General features: G+C 43.3%; 1 long non-coding RNA gene across 1 annotated transcript in view; it reads left to right on the top strand.

The window, feature by feature from the left end:
- LOC126473937 (uncharacterized) overlaps nt 1-19,913 on the top strand; it is an 831,981-nt gene that overhangs the window by 753,801 nt on the left and 58,267 nt on the right. The window lies entirely within an intron of this gene.

Below are 19,913 nucleotides of genomic sequence, written 5' to 3'. Positions count from 1 at the left end.
GAAGAGAATGCCACAAAGGAACATTTCATCTGGAATTAGAATAGTTTTATTCGTTTCGTCCTGATCTCCTATATGCTTCCTCTTTCACTGTCGGGTAGTTTGTGGGGTAGGTTTGGAAGCACCATCTACCATTCAGTTCACAGCGCTTTACGTAGTGTTAATGTAGATATGGGTGAGTATACAAAGTAAAGTTCACCGTGTTTTACTTAGTGTTAATGTAGATATAGGTAAGTATACAAAGTGAAGTGCCCCCTCCCCCCTCATGAACCATGGACCTTAACGTTGGTGGGGAGGCTTGCGTGCCTCAGCGATACAGATAGCCGTAACGTAGGTGCAACCACAACGAAGGGGTATCTGTTGAGAGGCCAGACAAACGTGTGGTTCCTGAAGAGGGACAGCAGCCTTTTCAGTAGTTGCAGGGGCAACGGTCTGGATGATTGACTAATCTGGTCTTGTAACACTAACCAAAACAGCCTTGCTGTGGTAGTACTGCGAAGGGGAAACTACAGCCGTAATTTTTCCAGAGGGCATGCAGCCTTACTGTATGGTTACATGATGATGGCGTCCTGTTGGGTAAAATATTCCGAAAGTAAAATAGTCCCTCATTCGGACTCCGGACGGAGACTACTCAGGAGGACGTAGTTATCAGGAGAAAGAAAACTGGCGTTCTACGGGTCGGAGCGTGGAATGTCAGATCCCTTAATCGGGCAGGTAGACTAGAAAATTTAAAAAGGGAAATGGATAGGTTAAAGTTAGATATAGTGGGAATTAGTGAAGTTGGGTGGCAGGGGGAACAAGACTTCTGGTTAGGTGACTACAGGGTTATAAATACAAAATCGAATAGGGGTAATGCAGGAGTAGGTTTAATAATGAATAAAAAAATAGGAGTGCGCGAAAGCTACTACAAACAGCATAGTGAACGCCTTATTGTGGCCAAGATAGACACGAAACCCACGCCTACCACAATAGTACAAGTTTGTATGCCAACTAGCTCCGCAGATGACGAAGAGATTGATGAAATGTACGATGAGATAAAAGAAATTATTCAGATAGTGGAGGGAGACAAAAATTTAATTGTCATTGGTGACTGGAATTCGATAGTAGGAAAAGGAAGAGAAGGAAACGTTGTAGGTGAATATGGAATGGCAGTAAGGAATGAAAGAGGAAGCCGCCTGGTAGAATTTTGCACAGAACATAACTTAATAAAAGCTAACACTTGGTTCAAGAATCATGAAAGAAGGCTGTATACATGGAAGAGGCATGGAGATACTGGAAGGTTCCAGATAGATTATATAATGGTAAGACAGAGATTTTAGGAACCAGGTTTTAAATTGTAAGACATTTCCAGGGCAGATGTGGGCTCTGATCACAATCTATTGGTTATGAGCTGTAGAATAAAACTGAAGAAACTGCAAAAAGGTGGGAATTTAAGGAGATGGGACCTGGATAAACTGACAGAATCAGAGCTTGTGGAGAGTTTCAAGGAGAGCATTATGGAACGACTGACAAGAATGGGGGAAAGAAATGCAGTATACGAAGAATGGGTAGCTTTGAGAGATGAAATAGTGAAGGCAGCAGAGGGTCAAGTAGGTAAAAAGACGAGGGCTAGTAGAAATCCTTGGGTAACTGAAGAAATATTGAATTTAATTGATAAAAGAAGAAAATATAAAAATGCAATAAATGAAGCAGGCAAAAAGGAATACAAACGTCTCAAAAATGAGATCGACAGGAAGCGCAAAATGACTAAGCAGGGATGGCTAGAGTGAAACATGTTTGGGATAAAAAAACAAAATTGTGTTTTGCTGAAGATGGCCTGCATCCAAAAACATATATATTGTTGAGGCAAACACGGAAAAAAGAGCTTCAGCCTCGAGATGATTATGTATCGCTTTTGTTGCTACTTTTTACTCAACAATACGGTCTTAATCACGATGAAAGACAAGAGTTTCCTGTTATTACTGATACAAGCGGAAGTTGTTTACGAATAACAGAAACGTGTTTCAGATAAGTTCGACGAAGTATTGAGGCGATTCTTGATATATTTTGTTTTTCGTTTTATTTTTATTTTACGGTTTTGTTGAGTAAATTGCGTTTTCTAGCGCTATACGATAAATCGATACTATTTCATTAATTTTTACTACTACATCCCTCCGTTTCACTCACAAATCAAAAACTCTGTAACAAAACCTGAATAAAACATTGGCAATTTCTCGTTTTCTGTAGGCGCTGTTTATTTTTAAGTAACAGATAGGAGGATAACTGTATAGAATAAAAATGTTCCATAGCTTACGCAGCCCTTTATGTGTCCTCACTCAGCTTCTAGATGGTTCGCCGGTTGCAGTTCATAAGGGTATCTACTAAGACACTGATCGCATACGTAAAGAAAGCGCCGGTTATGTGGTAACGCCCTATGCTTATGCAACTCGCCTAACGTATAGGTAACGCGGGTACCACCTCAATTGACCAAAGCTGCTAGGAAAACTACCGTAGTCTCATGATAGTCCACAGTAGCCTATGGTACCTTTACAACACTAGTTGTAAGACAACAGGATTCTCTGTTCAGCACTGGTGCGCGTAGCGACCCTTTGACCCTTGTGTGCGTGCGTTGAATCCACCCTCCGCCGTCGTCCGCCGGCCATCTGTGCCGGGTGGAGGGGACCCCGGGTAACGGCCCACCGCACTTTATCTGCGGGCAGTCCAGGGTTACGAGACACTAGCGGCGCTTAATTCCGCGCCAGGCGGCAGCCAGAGGACTCAGGTCCCGGCACGCCTCCCCTGTTTATGACGGACGTTCGCTGCCGCCGCCGTTCAATTACTAGCGGCCTTTCCTGCCCCCGGCATCAAACAGCCATACAGCTCCCAACTTCTCCGTTAGGCGGCCTGTAAGCAGACCTAAGGGCGCCTATACGAGGTGAGCGGACGAGCCACTTGCTGCTAAGCCCGTGTCGAGAGCAGCCCATCACTAGAATGGTCCATTAGCGAGTCCCGCGCTCGGTAAGCTTCCCGCACTTCCCATCAGTGGAAAGCACGGCGATGCAGACGGGTAATGGTTTCCGAGTCTTCCTAAACTCAGCCCGTCACCACACCCAGGGGAAGTGGGGAAAGTTCAAGCAGGTCGTAAGTCGTGGTCTGGAACAGTTATGTGTTCAATAAGTGGATAATGGATGGAAAACACCCACCATGGTTTAATAACGAAATTCAGAAAATACTGAGGAAGCAGAGGCTGTTGCACTCTCGGTTCAAAAGAGAACGCACAAGTAACGACAAGCATAGATTAGTAGAGCTTCGTGCCTCTGTGAAAATAGCTATGCGCGAAACTACAACTGTCATACCTTAGTGAAAGATCTGCCAGAGAAGCCGAGAAAATTCTGATTCTATGTAAAATCGCTAAATGGGTCTAAGGCTTCCATCCGGACCCTTCCTGACCCGTCTGGTGTGGCAGCTGAAGATAGCAAAACGAAAGCCTAAGTTTTAAATTTCATGTTCAAGAATTTGTTCACGCAATAAAATCGTACAAACATACCTCATTTGACCATCGAACGGACTCCCGTATGAACCACATAGTAATAAGCATTCCTAGCCTAGAGAGACAACTGAAGGAGTTGAAAACAGGTAAGTCGCCAGATCCGGATGGAATCCCAGTTCGGTTTCTGAAAGAGTACTTTACAGAATCGGCCCCTTACTTATCTATCGCGAACCTCTCGCCCAGCGCAAAGTCCCAAGCGACTGTAAAAAAGCGCAGATGACTCGTGTGTATATGAAGCGCAAAAGGACAGACCCGCAGAATTACAGTCCGATATTCCTAACATCGGTTTGTTGCAGAATCCTCGAACATATTCTCAGTTCAAATGTAATAAATGTCCTTCAGACCGAGAAGCTTATGTCTACGGATCAGCATGATTTTAGAAAGCATCGCTCATGCGAAACTCATCTTGCCTGTTCTCACACGATGTACAACGAACTATGATGAAGGACAACACATTTCCCGATAGCATACGACATGGAGACCCACTGGAGGCTACTAACAAACGTACGAGCATAAGGAATAGGTTCACAGATATGTGAGTGGCTCGAAGACTTCTTAAGTAATAGAACCCAGTATGATGCCCTCGACGGCGAGAGTTCGTCAGAGATAAGGGTGTCGCCACGACTGCACCAGGGAAGTGTGAGACGACCGCTATCACTCTCTATATACATAAATGACAGGGTGGGCAGCAGTCTGCGGTTGTTTGCTGATGATGCTGTCGTGTTCGGTACTGTGTAGAAATCGAGCGGCTGTAGGAGAGTACAAGATGACCTAGACAACATTTCTAGCTCGTGTGATGAATGACAGCTAGCTCTAAATGTCGATGACTGTAAATTAATGCCGATAAGTAGAAAAAACAAACCAATTATGTTCGGATACAGCATTAGTGGTGTACTACTTGACACAGTCACATCGTTTAAACATCCGAGCGTAACGTTTCAAAGCGATATGAGATGGAAGGAACATATGGAGACTGTGGGAAGGCGAATGGTCAACTTTGGTTTATCGGGAGGATTTTAGGAAAGTGTTGTTACCTGTAAAGAAGACCGCATATAGGACGCTGGTGCTAGGTATTCCTGAATACTGCTAGAGTGTTTGGGATCCCTACCAGGTCTGACTGAAAGAAGACGTCGAAGCAATTCAGAGGAGGCTGCTAGTTTTGCTACCGGTAGATTCGAACAACACGTGTTACGGACATGCTTCAGGAGTTCAAATGGGAATTGTTGGAGGGAAGGTAGCGTTCTTTTCGAAGAACGATATTGGGAAAATTTGGAGAACCGGAATTCGAAGCTGACTGAAGAATGATTGTAGTGCCACCAATGTACATTGCGCGAAAGGACCATGAAGATAAGATAAGAAAAACCAAATGGTCATACGAAGGCATGTAAGTAGTCGTTTTTCCTTCGCTCTATTTGCGAGTGGAACGGGAAGGGAAATGACTAGTGATAGTACAGGGTGAGCAAGATGCATGAAACAGGCGAAATACCCTCAGACTTCAAGAAGAATATAATAATTCCAATCCTAAAGAAAGCAGGTGTTGACAGATGTGACGTACAGTCAGTTTAATAAGCCACAGCTGCAAAATAGTAACACGAATTCTTTACAGACGAATGGAAAAACTAGTAGAAGCCGACCTCGGGGAAGATCAGTTTGGATTCCGTAGAACTACTGGAACACGTGAGGCAATACTGACCTTACGATTTATCTTAGAAGAAAGATTAAGGAAAGGCAAACCTACGTTTCTAGCATTTGTAGACTTAGAGAAAGCTTTTGACAATGTTGACTGGAATATACTGTTTACAATTCTGAAGGTGGCAGGGGTAAAATACAGGGAGCGAAAGGCTATTTACAATTTGTACAGAAACCAGATGGCACTTATAAAGGTCGAGGGACATGAAAGGGAAGCAGTGGTTGGGAAGGGAGTAAGACAGGGTTGTAGCCTCTCCCCGATGTTATTCAATCAGTATATTGAGCAAGCAGTAAAGGAAACAAAAGAAAAATTCGGAGTAGGTATTAAAATCCATGGAGAAGAAATAAAAACTTTGAGGTTCGCCGATGACATTGTAATTCTGTCAGAGACAGCAAAGGACTTGGAAGAGCAGTTGAACGGAATGGACAGTGTCTTGACAGGAGGGTATAAGATGAACATCAACAAAAGCAAAACGAGGATAATGGAATGTAGTCGAATTAAGTCGTGTGATGCTGAGGGAATTAGATTAGGAAATGAGACACTTAAAGTAGTAAAGGAGTTTTGCTACTTGGGGAGCAAAATAACTGATGATGGTCGAAGTAGTGAGGATATAAAATGTAGACTGGCAATGGCAAGGAAAGCTTTTCTGAAGAAGAGAAATTTGTTAACATCGAGTATAGATTTAAGTGTCAGGAAGTCATTTCTGAAAGTATTTGTATGGAGTGTAGCCATGTATGGAAGTGAAACATGGACGATAAATAGTTTGGACAAGAAGAGCATAGTAGCATTCGAAATGTGGTGCTACAGAAGAATGCTGAAGATTAGATGGGTAGATCACATAACTAATGAGGAAGTATTGAATAGGATTTGGGAGAAGAGAAGTTTGTGGCACAACTTGACTAGAAGAAGGGATCGGTTGGTAGGACATGTTCTGAGGCATCAAGGGATCACCAATTTAGTATTGGAGGGCAGCGTGGAGGGTAAAAGTCGTAGAGGGAGACCAAGAGATGAATACACTAAGCAGATTCAGAAGGATGTAGAGAAGCAGTAAGTAATGGGAGATGAAGAAGCTTGCACAGGATAGAGTACAGTACAGTACAGTACTGTTAGTTTTGAACTAGGAGAAGAAATAGAGTGATAGGACAGATTCTGAGGCATCGAAGAATAATTATCTTTGGTAACTGAGGGAAATGTCTCGGCTAAAAATTGTAGAGATGGGCCAAGGTTGGATCATAGTAAGCATATTCAAATGGCTGTAGAATATAGTACTTATAGAGAAAAACGAAGAAGCTGTCATAGAATAGAGTAGCGTTGAAAGATGTAACAAAACTATCAATTTGATAGGTCTAGCAACAGAGTATGAACTAACAGGTAATTTCCTATCCGGGAATTGTGAAACGGTGGAGAGAAAGAAAATTAGGGTTTAAACTGCCGGCAGTGATATCGTCATTACAGCACAACCTAGGATTTCATCTACATCTACATGGATAATTTGCAAATTAAATTTAGGTGGCTGGAAGAGTGCTTATCTAATCACCTTCGCAACAATTCTCTCTTATTCCAATCATGTACAGAGCGCGGAAAAAAATAACACTTATATCTTTCCGTGCAAGTTGTGATTTCCATTATTTTGTTATGATGATCATTTCTCCCTATATAGGTCGGGGTCAACCAAACATTTTCGCATTCGGAGGAGAAAGTTGGTGATTGAAATTTCTTGACAAGATTCCGCCACAAACGAAAAACGCCTTTGTTTTAATGATGTCCACCCCAAATCCTGTAATATTTTAGTGAAACTCTCTCCACTATTTCGCGATAATACAAAACGTGCTGCCCTTCTTTGAACTTTCTCAATGTACTCCCGTCAGTCCTATCTGGTAAGGATCCCACACTGAGTAGCAGTACTCTAAAAGTGGACGGACAAGTGTAGTGTAGGCAGTCTCCTTAGTAGAACTGTTACAGTATCTAAGCGTCCTGCCAATAAAACACAGTCTTTGCGTGGCCTTCCTCACAAAATTTTCTACGTGTTCCTTCCAATTTAAGTTGTTCGTAATTGTAAATCCTAGGTATTTATTTGAATTTACGGCCTTTAAATTAGGCTGATTTATCGCGTAATCGAAGTTTAACGGATTCCAATTAGCAACCACGTGGATAACCTCGCACTTTTCATTATTTAGGGTCAACTGTCAATTTTTGCACCCTAGAGATATCGTCTCTAAATCTTTTTGCAATTTGTTTTGATCTTCTGATAACTTTAGTAGCCGATAAATGACAGTATCATCTGCAAACAACCTAAGACGCCTGCTCAGATTGTCACCTAAATCGTTTATATAGACAATTAACAGCAGATGGCCCATAACATAACGTTCATTAACGTCTTTATGCGGCAGGAGTTCTGAAACATAACTAGCTCTTTACTCACACGATGTGTTGAGTGCTAGGAATTTTAAATTGATTCCGTATTTCTAGCTTTCCAGAAGGCTTTTGACACTGTACCACGCAAGCGGCTTGTACTGAAATTGCGTGCTTATGGAATATCGTCTTAGTTGAGTGACTGTATTCGTGATTTCCTGTCAGAGAGGTCACAGTTCGTATTAGTTGATGTAAATTCATCGAGTAAAACACAAAGATTTCTGGCGTTCCCCAACGTAGTGTTATGGTTCATCTGCTGTTCCTTGTCTATATAAACGATTTAGGTGACATGTAATTCAGTGGGTTACTCCTACTACCTTTCTTGAATATCGGTGTAACCTGTGCAACTTTGCAGTCTTTAGGTACAGATCTTTAGTCAAAATGGTTCAAATGGCTCTGAGCACTATGGGACTTAACATCTTTGGTCATCAGTCCCCTAGAACTTAGAACTACTTAAACCTAACTAATCTAAGAACATCACACACATCCATGCCCGAGGCAAATTCGAACCTGCGACCGTAGCAGTCCCGCGGTTCCAGACTGCAGCGTCTAGAACCGCACGGCCACCGCGGCCGGCGATCTTTAGTCAAGCGAACGGTTGTACGTGATTGTTAAGTATGGCACTATTGTATCAGCATACTCTGAAACCAATCTGATTGGTGTACAGTATGGACCAGAATACTTGCTTTTGTTGAGTGATTTAAGTTGCTTCACCACTCCGAGGATACATATTTCTACGTTCCTCATGTTTGCAGCTGTTTCCGCAAGGATGGAGAAAGAAATTAGGAATGTCTTTTTCGAAGAAACTCTCCTGGTATTAACCTTAATCTAGTAATGAGAACAACTGGTAAACAACGTCTGAATGGCAAGAAGGGGATTTCATCCGTCGTCCCTCAGAACCGTACCCAGTGCGCGAAGTCGATCGGTTTGGTCTGTGAGTAAGTGCTGTGGCTGTATGAGAGACTTTCAGCTCACTCGACATTTTACTGAACTTGGCATAGTTCTTCAGGAGCTGAAGGTCCCAATGGAATTTACTGAAAGAGCTTCGTATTCGGTTTCGTCGCTCCGGATGGTCGGTAAAAGCTGTTGCAGTTCGGCCTGTCACTGAAATCATGAATTGTCGCCTGTCACATGCGTATGAATAATTGTAGCCACGTTGCGCTATGCGTCGCGATGCGGTTGATATGTATCCGTCGTACAAACAGTATATTTCACGATTAACGGTACGCAACATTACACTGCGATGCGTAAGCCGGCAATGGTTTAAACGAATGCGCCCGTCACTCGCAAACACAATCGGCGGAAACAGAAAGAGTAAACAATATGAATTAACTGGTATTAGTTGTTCTTTCCGTTTATATGTTTTCCAGAGTTGCGTAAATGTACACGTATTTTGTGACTGAACGCGACAGTTAAGCTTTGTGTAATGTTGGGTACTGCAGACCTGAAGTGGAATTTATAAACTAGAAACAAATTTTTTCGAAAAAATATTGTGTTTCATCATTAAAAGCTTCAGATCATCTTATGCCCAGATAATGGCGATGGTAACATTTTTTCCATACAAAAGTACAGGGTGATCATAATTAAAATTATCCTTTAAAAACGGTGTAGAAATAGCACCACTGGTCAGAATGACGTCAAATTGCATTGGAATATTATTGAAGAATGGAGAAAATGTATGGCAGAAGGGAAAAATAGTACGAAAATTGATCAATCGATGGCGCTGTATGTGTCAGAATACGTAAATGAAAACACCTGTCATGCGCATGACCCACTGAAGTTGGTATAAACACGCCGGGTTATAAATTACATGTTGTTCTGTTCGAAGTCGGATCTGGAAGCTGTAGAGAGACCTGTAGTGATTGAATAAGAGTCCCTAACCGTTCTTTCCACCAACCTGTCGTCTTCTAAAGTTGTGTCACCTGCGCAGAAGACAGCTCGTCGGCCGTGGGACCTTCTTCAGCGGAGGCTGCTATACTATCATCTCGAACTTGAACCTGTGGTTATGCTTTTTTATGTGGGATGCCACTTGCCCAGGTTAGTCTCTGTATCTGCAAAGGGCAAGATCTGTAGTGCTGACAATGATGGTAGGCAATGCATTTCATGAATGTATCCTGTTTGTTTATATTTTAAAATATCGCTTTTTACTCTGTCTTCTGGAACACTCGATATAGCTTTCTTAATAGTACGATAACTTTTCTGACAACTTCCGATATGTAGTTCAGTACAACTGGCGGACTCTCCCACTGGAATAGTACATACTGTACCATCTGTCGCTTGTACCTCACCGCCCTTTTGTACCATATGGTACTTCACGTGTATCAAACTGCATCAAGGAGAGCTTCTAGTCAGATGAAATACTGGCAGACACAGCCAGGAATATCATAAGGTACACAGCTTTTTCTCCTTTTGCCTCTGCGACGTTCGCCATGACCGTCTCAATGCAGGATCGCGCTCTGCTTGTAAAGCTGTATTAGAAGAATAATGACTGTGCACACATCCCTCTGCAAAAGTTCCGGACACTGAATGATTTGAAAAAAGGCGTTGGTCCGATGACTGCCGTGAGTCTGGAGAAAATGGTTCGGAAATTCGAAAATACGGGTTCTTTTGGCGTGCAGCCATGTAGAGGGGGGAAACGTATTGATTTTACGTCAGTGGAAGCAGTGGCCACAGCAATGCAGGAGGAGACGAGTGATGGTGTGCAAACGTTTAGTGCACGGCGATTTGCCCCAACATTGGACAGCCGGCCGCGGTGGTCTAGCGGTTCTAGGCGCGCAGTCCGGAACCGCGCGACTGCTACGGTCGCAGGTTCGAATCCTGCCTCGGGCATGGATGTGTGTGATGTCCTTGGTTAGTTACGTTTAAATAGTTCTAAGTTCTAGGGGACTGATGGCCTCAGATGTTAAGTCCCATAGTGCTCAGAGCCATTTGAACCAACATTGGACATACCCGTGAGCACGGTGTGTAAAATCCTACGAAAGATCTTTCTTTGCTATCCATTCAAAATTACCCATGTGCACGAGTTGCTTCTTGTTGACCTGCCAGCAAGAGAGACCTTTGATTTATAATTTCTTCCTCGGATGGAACTGGACAACGATTGGCCGTAGAAGATTTTCCGTCTGGATATGTCAATACACAGAATTGTTGAATATGGACAACGGAAAATCTGCACTCAAATCAGCGAGTACCACTTCATCCTGATAAGGTCACTTTGTGGTGCGGGTTTACGGTATCATTTACCATAGGGCCACATTTTTTCGAAGAGAGTGGTGCTTCCAGTCCTTTTACCTGTACCATCACTGCCGGCCGGAGTGGCCGAGCGGTTCTAGGCGCTACAGTCTGGAACCGCGCGACCGCTACCGTCGCAGGTTCGAATCCTGTCTCGGGCATGGATGTGTGTGATATCCTTAGCTTAGTTAGGTTTAAGTAGTTCTGAGTTCTAGGGGACTGTTGACCTCAGCTGTTAAGTCCCACAGTGCTCAGAGCCATTTGAATTTGTACCGTCACTGGTAAGCGGTATGAGTGTCTTTAGCACAACCACATCATTCCAGCTCTCCAACAACGTGGATGTGTGGATGGGATCATTTTAATGAAAGATGGCGCACCTCCGCACATCGCAAATCCAGTTAAGCAGCTGCTGGAGCGCCATTTCAGAAATGCTAGAATTGTAAGCCGCCATTTCCGTACAGCCTGGTCATCCCGATCACCAGATCTTAATCCGTTTGACTTCTGGCTGCGGGACTATCTGAAAGATGTTGTGTTCAGTGTTCCGACTGAAAACTTAACTGCATTGAAGGCACGCATTGCGCAACACATTCTGAACGTGACCACGGAAATAACTCGATTAGCTGTGGAACATGCTGTTTCTCGATTTCAACTTGTTGCAGAAAATGGTGGTCAGATGTTTTTTATGTGGTTCTTGGCCTCAGGACAATTAAAAACCGGTTTTTGCCATACGATGTGATATGACATTACCGTGGTGGATGGGCTTACGCCGCATCTCGTGGTCGTGCGGTAGCGTTCTCGCTTCCCACGCCCGGGTTCCCGGGTTCGATTCCCGGCGGGGTCAGGGATTTTCTCTGCCTCGTGATGGCTGGGTGTTGTGTGCTGTCCTTAGGTTAGATAGGTTTAATTAGTTCTAAGTTCTAGGCGACTGATGACCTCAGCAGTTGAGTCGCATAGTGCTCAGAGCCATTTGAACCATTTTTGATGGGCTTGCGTAACTAACAATATCACACCTGAGTAGTACAGTTTGTTTAACATTGTACGTATAGCTTAGGCATTGTTGTATGATTCATTTGTCATTCGTATTCGACTACTATTAAATTATGATGCTTAGAGAACCATCTAGTGCTACATTTTGTAACTATTTATTTTTCTTCTGCCATACGTTTTCCCCTTCTGCGATATTATTCCGTTGCAATTTGAAGTCATTCTGACCAGTGGCGGTGTTTCTACAGCGGTCTGAAAGTTTAAATTTAATTATAATCACCCTGTATATCGTACCTTTTTTCTTGGCATCCGTGATCCGGCAAAATACACAGGAGAATTACTGTGTAGCTTCGAAAGTTGGAGAGAGGTATTGACAGCATTATAGGTTTTGAGCGGTTGGAGGGGGGAAAGGATGGTTAGCTGTACCCGGATAGCTCAGCGAAAAAGGGTCCCTGCCCGGCACACAGTTTTCAGTTGTATAGCGGTCGTCCCTCATCGTTCCAGTTAGGTAGTTACCGACGATTTTCTGTTCTTAGCCCATAAGGGCCGCTGGGACCTGGGTAATGCTATAACTATGGGAACATTGGACATTGGAGAGTATGTGAAGCATCAGACTAACCAATATGCTAAAAGAAGTTTTGTTGTAAGTACAATTACACTACCTAATCAAAAGTATCCGCACGCCCTGTATTGAGCGGAACTGAGCGCTATATGTCGCGAGAGACGGACCCGCAAGTGTGAAAGGAGGTGGGGAGTATTGAGCAGTGTGCAGGAAAACACTAACAGCTCAGTGTCTCGGCGTACGATTGTGCGACAGTGGTCTCGTTGACGGCTGCAGCAGACGAATCCGGATTTCAGCGCTCTCTGTGGTGGCAGACGGAACAGCTGGCTGATGTTCTCGTATGGAACGTCGTATGGAATGTCCTTTAACCGTGGCATAAAGTAGTTCCTGGTATGGGCACCATGTAGGAGGCAACTCACAGTACTAACCTGGTGTGCAAAACGTAAGGATGGAAGTTAACTTTCGCATGCTGTGTCACTAACAAGTAACATAGCTCGATGAAACTTGGACAGTACAAAGAAAAAACTGCTACGGTAGCACTATGGAAGCACATTGCAGAGCATGCATCGCTGTCCGTGGCGATCACGCGCTGTATTAACAATCACATCTCGCCTTTTGTAACGTCCAGTGGACCATCATGAGTCACGGGGACTTCACTGTGATGATTATGTATCAATAAAAGTGTCATTTCTGTTCGCTTCATTGCGCATTTCTTTCAGTTACCCTCTGTGCTATACTGTAGCAATTGTTTCCATGTATCCAAGCTTCATCGAAATATGTTACATGCCAGTTACACACCATGCAAAAGATAACTTTCGTCATTACGTTTCGCACACCACTGGACAAACTATCGGTAGCAACAACTGGACAGTAGGTACCCCAGTCAGAACCTCCTCCCAGCAGGGTGTCACAGGACACAGAAATCAACGTGGCCGCATGCTCACTGCCATTGTGTTGAAAAGTTTGGGGTGATGGACAGCGGCAGACATTAGTGTTTTTTACTCCGTTAGGTGCCCACCTAATGACGATAATTGAACTCATTTATTGCTTTTCTTGTCTTCACTAGGCATTTCTCATATATTCGTTGTGTCTAACACTTTCTTCGTGCGACTTATTGTCTCGGAACGTCCGCTGTGCTACTACCACTGTTCTGAAGATGTACTGATTTTAGTTCTGTACCCTTTTTCTGTAGAAATTTTTTTCACTTTGGAAGTCTAATTACTTAGTTACATGTTCCATAAGTCATTTGAAAGATTCTTTTACAAAAATGAAATGGAACAAGTCAGGTCATAGGATATGTGTACACGTATAGTGCTATCATCAATGGTGGGACATAGTTCACACAAACGCGTTTTGTTAGAGTGAGATGCTACATCAGGGGCAGGTATGCACTCAGGGGCAAAACTATTGTTCTCCTTTGATTTACAGGTCAATAACCTATTGTTCTCCTTTGACTGACAGGTCCTTAACCTTTTGTTGTGCCAAAAGTATCCTTCCTTTTGATTGACAGGTCCTTCACGTAGTGTTCCTCCACCCCCTCCCCTTCCCCCCCCACCACATCAGGAAACCTCCAACCCACTCCCTCTCCTTCGCTGTTACAGGTACACTTTCAGGTCTCACTTATTGGAATAGCCTCTCTCACTCTCACCAATTTGATTGACTACTTAATTAAATTGATTACTTAATTAATTTCTCCCATCTGGTTAGCCCCCTCCCCTCCCATTCTCCCTCCCAGAAATTGGCGGGAAAAAGACTCAGTTGATGGGTCATTTGGAGGGAATTCGATTGCAGTATATGGAATATTGTTCAAACAATTTAGACAATGTATAGAATATTGTTTAATTATTTATGGCAGTGTGTGGAATATAGTTTATTTATTTAGTTAAGGAATTTGTCTGAAAATCGGTTGCAGTGTATGGGATATTGCTTAAACTATTTAGACAATGTGTGCAATATTGCTTATTTAAACAGTTTATGGCATTCAAGGCAGTGTATAGAATATAGTTTAATTATTTATTTAAAGAATTTTTCAGGAAATCGATCCCAATCCCCACCACACCATCCCCCCTTCCCTCATATCCCCCTCCACTCTCCCCCTCCCCTCGTCTACCTCCAAATTGGCGGCTCTGCAATGGAGAGGGGGGTCTCACGAACGTCTTACTCTGAATGTGCTATAGAAATGTGTTGCAATGCTACCCAGAATAGCACAGGGTGCATTCTACCTAGCAATCCTCATGTATACACGACATGCGTTGGCCGCATGCATGTGTTTACCTGCCCAGCGAGGCTCACGCATCGCCACGAGATTTGTGCATAGTGTGGCTGGAATTTTCGGTGTCTTACAGTCCCCCCCCCCCCCCCCAATCTTGTTCGAACCAGTCTGTAGAGGCTCCTATGTCCCAGCACAAAGTATCGCTTGTGAATGAATGCGGCATTCTGATTGGCTCTTACCGAATTGACCAACCAAATTACTAATGCCGTCGGCGTGGAAGCACTGTCCGCCTTTTTTTTCTGCAGATGAGACTTTCAGTGACAAAACAGTTTTCTACAGTTTATCAAAACTAGACATGATTGTCATAATGGGAATTCCGCGATCGTTCGTTAAATAAAATATGGCGTTTCCTTCTTCGATCGCTATTCTTTATTTTTAATTACCGGTTTCGGGCTGGCTGCCCATCTTCAGATCATGTATTGTAGTTACAGAGTAACTTGTCTGTACAGAATACTCGGTTCGCTGTCATAAGTCATGATGATACTGAAACTGGGAAACATGCTGTCACATCATTGGTTGGTGTTGAAATTACTGTAAAATTGCTAAAATCGTTAGCACTATCAACTGTGATTAAAGTACATCGATGGTGTCTTTTCCTTCCCATCCATCCACAGCTATGCTGTTGGTTACTGTATAATGATTGACTGACATTGTTTGTTTGAGATGGAAAAGTAGTTTTGGTGGAGGGGCAACACCTTCTGGGGATGGCTAGCACTGAAACAGTGATGACGTACATGACTGCAATATGACGAATCAGTCGGAATAGAATGCAAAGCCGTCAGCTATTCCGTCGCTGTGACAGATGAGTTTAAATGTAGAGGTCGTCAATCACCTTTAGACTGCAGTTTGTAAATGCTCCACAACTCCACCAATTTCTTCCAGTTTCCTTATGTTGTAACTGTCTTTTATTTAAAATCACGAGGGGGTGTGGTGTGTTATGGTAGCAGCAGTAACAGCATGATTTATACCAGGCGACATCTAGTTTTCTGCGAGAGGCTATGGATAATAATGTGTTAATGTCTGTTTAGAACCTGACATAGACCTCGAAGTTGTGGTGGAAAAACAAAATGTATGGCAGTGTATAACGGATGTTACAGTTGGAAAAAAAATGTTTCAAACAACGTCACAGGGTCATGGGGAACGTCTCCTGCGACTTACAGTACAGTCTGTGGGATACGGTCATCCTCCTCCAGTACAGGTGATGAAGCTTTTGTGCAGTGGATCAATACCTCTATATTTAGTACGATCGTCACATGTGCTCGATGCCAGTATGCATGCAGTATTTGTTTTCGATATATGGGAGGAGAGAGATGCAGTAAAAATCTTAACGAGTTCTCCACTGGATGAAGTTCGTAATTTTCTCTGCTGGATGATACAGAATAACGATGATAGAATGTTGGGGTGATAGACGTGACTAGGTCCTGAGGGGCACAAATCTGCTTAGGACTGAAGTATCTGTATGTAATTTGGAACAGCACCACAATGCAGTAGCAAAATCCTCGTCCTTCTCCCAGTTCCCGTACTGTCTTTTATACTGCCTCGTGTTGCAGGAGTGGGCTTCATTTGGCACTGACCTTACACATCCTGGACAGCTGGCGGAACTACGACAACATGTTCCTGTTTCCATCAAATGGTCAAAACACAGTCTTATCGCACCAAACTTAACCTGTTTCTACACGGGTTGCAGAATGTGTTAGATATAGCTTTCATCGACTTCTACTCAGTTCTGACTTAAATTGGAGCGATCACATGCACACAGCTGCAGAAATGCAAGCGGTTGCAAGCGCCATAGGAACAATCTAAAATTTTACTGTAGCGTATATTTTCGAAAAAGGTGACTCGTTTCGAGATATGAGAGTGCCTGAAATATGTTTCACTAGTGGCTGTTTTTGTCATTAAAGGACTTCTCCATAGGATACAACACAGGTATGTGGTCGAATGCAAAGACTTGATTCCAAATCCCAGACAGCATTTCTACCAGAAAGTGTAGCACTAGAGATCTGAAAAGCTAGTGTACATTTCTTACGACCTCAGTCAGCACACCATCTACTGTTTGTGACCCTTCTCAATCAACCATCGCCTATAGCCCAGTAGATATACTACCGAACCTCTGACATGGTATCAAAACAGAATGTGTTACAAATACTGGAGAGAAATTCAGGGGCGGCATGAGGGAGTTGCAAATACTGGTTTCACACCACGTTCCTTAGCTGAATCACTTTCTAAATTCGGTAACTTATTCCGAGGTTGCACCGTCGGCGACGTGTAACTGCACTGTTGGTCTGATAATATACACTCCAGGGATCACCCTCTATGTTCAGTGTCACGGTATTTGTCTGGTAAAAACCGCTTCATTAGAAGTTAATGCCATACCTCGATTTATAACACCAGTATAGCTTTTAACATGTATACTTGTATGCACCTGACAGAACCAAGACCACTTGCGACAGTATCATACAGTAGTCACAGCAATCATGTTTTTTAACATCTGGCGGCTTGTAGGACAATTACACCTCTCTTTCTAAGACACAGTTGTACACTCACAGGAAAAACTTATGAGACATGTCAACCCATCGCTGGTTTTTGGTGAGTATTATTTCGTACCGCCGGCAATCAGTTATTGGCGAAATATTATAACTGGTAGTTGGGGTTGCGTGATAGGTTTGCCGTGAGCAACAGGCTTGTAAAGTGTGTGTATGTGTGTTCTCACATGTGCAAAGGAAATGACTATGTCCAGTTGTAAGAAAGGTATGGATTTGACGTGGAATACTATGATAGCAAAGGGAAAAGTATGTCAGGTCATAAGAATTGTATAGATATTTCTATTTCCATGGCCACAGCCGTCAATAGGGTGTATTTCCGATACTTCGCTCATTGTCGAATGTTGTCCAATTGAGACTGCGATCTTAATATTTAATTGTAAGTACAGTGATAAAATATGTATGTGGCTCGTTGCCTAGGACGATTCAGTCTGAGGGTGTGTAGCGCGAATGATTCACATTTCTCGCTAACGGCAGGAGCTGTCCGAATGGAAAGGCCTGTTGGCTTGCAGGAATGTATCTGACTTAACCATGTCCTCCTCTAGATGGTCAAACAGCGAACTAATACTTAGTATGTGTTGGACAGCTTTCGTGATCGCATGGAAATTTGAGAAGATTCAATATGGACGCATATTGCACTAGACCATTATTCTCTCCCATGTAAATTGGCAGGTTGACTGATTCTGCACATTTCGCGCCTTTATTTAGTTGATAGAACATCGATTGTGGTGTGTGCATCTAGCAGGTGAAAGACGGGTGGAAGACGTGATTGCTGGTTCTCTAGACATGAGAAACACCTTATACCACTTTATAAATTATAGAGACAATTTGGAATCTCTTACATCACACTCATCGGTATTCATAAGTGGAAATATAAGTTCCCTCTATTTTTTTCGAGTTTTCACATAAAGGTCTCTGCAGATGGGATAAGTTTCCAGTTACTCAATGCTTTACAGCACACTCCACCTAACTAAAGTTTCGGGTTTCTAGAGAAATAATTTCCAGTCTGTATCTTTGGAATTATGTTGCATGAGCGATCGATAGCATACTGCAATGTGCTTGATATCGAGAAGTATCGCGTAAATGGTATAATACTCTGGCAAAACATGTGAAAATACATGTGTTCTTGTAATCCCAGCATCTGGAGATGGGTGTAGAAAGCATGCAAGCAATCAAATAGGTCGGGGCCAGAAACAGTGACACCTTTGTTCTGAGGGAAACCGATACAGCCTTTGTACAACAGTCTTCACGGTATATGTATGAATGTCTGGTGGTCGCTACTGCATGTCCAATCATGAGGGAGGTATAGATTCAGGACATTGATAGCTGTGAGGGGAATGAAAGATTTTTTTACATGGAAAATTATGTGCACTATAGATACTGAGACTCATTCCAGAACCACAGTCATAAAGAGGAGACTGATAAATATGTGTCCGGTTCCCAAAATTCTCGTGAGTCTGGAGATGGCCGTAGAAAGCACAGCAGAAAGCAAGCAGACCAGGACCAGAAACAGCATCTCAGCGGACTCCTTAGTTCAGAGCTGGGGCTTGCCCATCCTTTGTACACTGGTTCAGAGATGAGCTTCTGGCTTACGATGATTTGGCTCGTAGCTCTCCTTGATGGGTGAATAAGAACTAATACGCAGTTTGCATTCAGTAGGCTTCGGGAACATGTGTGTCACGTGTACTCTATGGAAATTTGAGAAGATTTAATATGTGTTTGCGCTGGAAGTACGTATTGATAGCGTTCGAACTCCTACCACTCAGGTACTCCTGGGGTGAGGGATCATTAACGGCTGGCTGGCCTCTCTCTGGTTGACACACTCTTCTGCGGCTGTGGTCATGGGCCGCGTTTACGGCGGCAGTTCCGTCTGCGGGAGCTGCACAGTGACACGTTGGCTATGTGGGATGTATTTGACGATGTGTAGACCACTTTTGCAGGGTTTAACTGTCAGTGCAATATGGCAATCTGTACAAAATAGTTTTGTCGTTGAAAGTCTGCAGAAAAAAAATGTACACAGTGCTTCCTCACTGGCGGCATTAGTAATTTGGCAGGTAAATTCAGTAAGGCATCCTTTGTGCTGGAACATAGGAGTCTCTACAGACTGGTTCAAGCAAGATGGGGGGCATGTTATCTATGGAAAGTTCTGAGTATAAGGTGATGTATTCTTTGTTCAGGTGTTCAAAGACAAGTTGGAGCAGACCATCTATCTCTGGTATGATGCTGTTCCTCATCTGACATTGTGGTATTGGGAAATCTAGGTACCAGTAGCTGTAGGACACCGAAAGTTCCAGCCACCCTACGCACACATCTTGTGGCGATGCATCAGCCTCGCTGGGCAGGTCAACACGTGCACACGGCCGACGTGTCTCGTGTGTCCTGTTAGGATTGCTAGGGAGAATGTACCTTGTACTATTCTGGAATGCGCTGCAACACATTTCTATAGCACATTCAGAGGAAGACCTTCGTGAGATCCCCCTGTCCACTGCAGAGCCGCCAATTGCAAGGTAAAGGAGGGGAGGGGGAGTGGGAAGGGGGAGAGTGGAGGGGGTGATGAGGGAGGGGAGAATGGGGTAGAGGGCAGGTGGATCGATTTCCTGAAAAATTCTTTAAATAAATAAACTGTCTTGAATCTTATAAATTGCTTAAATAAGCAATATAGCACACATTGTATAAATTATTTAAACAATGTTCCATAC

The sequence above is a fragment of the Schistocerca serialis genome, chromosome 4 (assembly GCF_023864345.2).
Source record: "Schistocerca serialis cubense isolate TAMUIC-IGC-003099 chromosome 4, iqSchSeri2.2, whole genome shotgun sequence".
NCBI classification, from domain to species: domain Eukaryota; kingdom Metazoa; phylum Arthropoda; class Insecta; order Orthoptera; family Acrididae; genus Schistocerca; species Schistocerca serialis.
The sequence above is the reverse complement of the archived record's forward strand: the minus strand, read 5'-3'. Positions and strand labels throughout refer to the sequence as shown.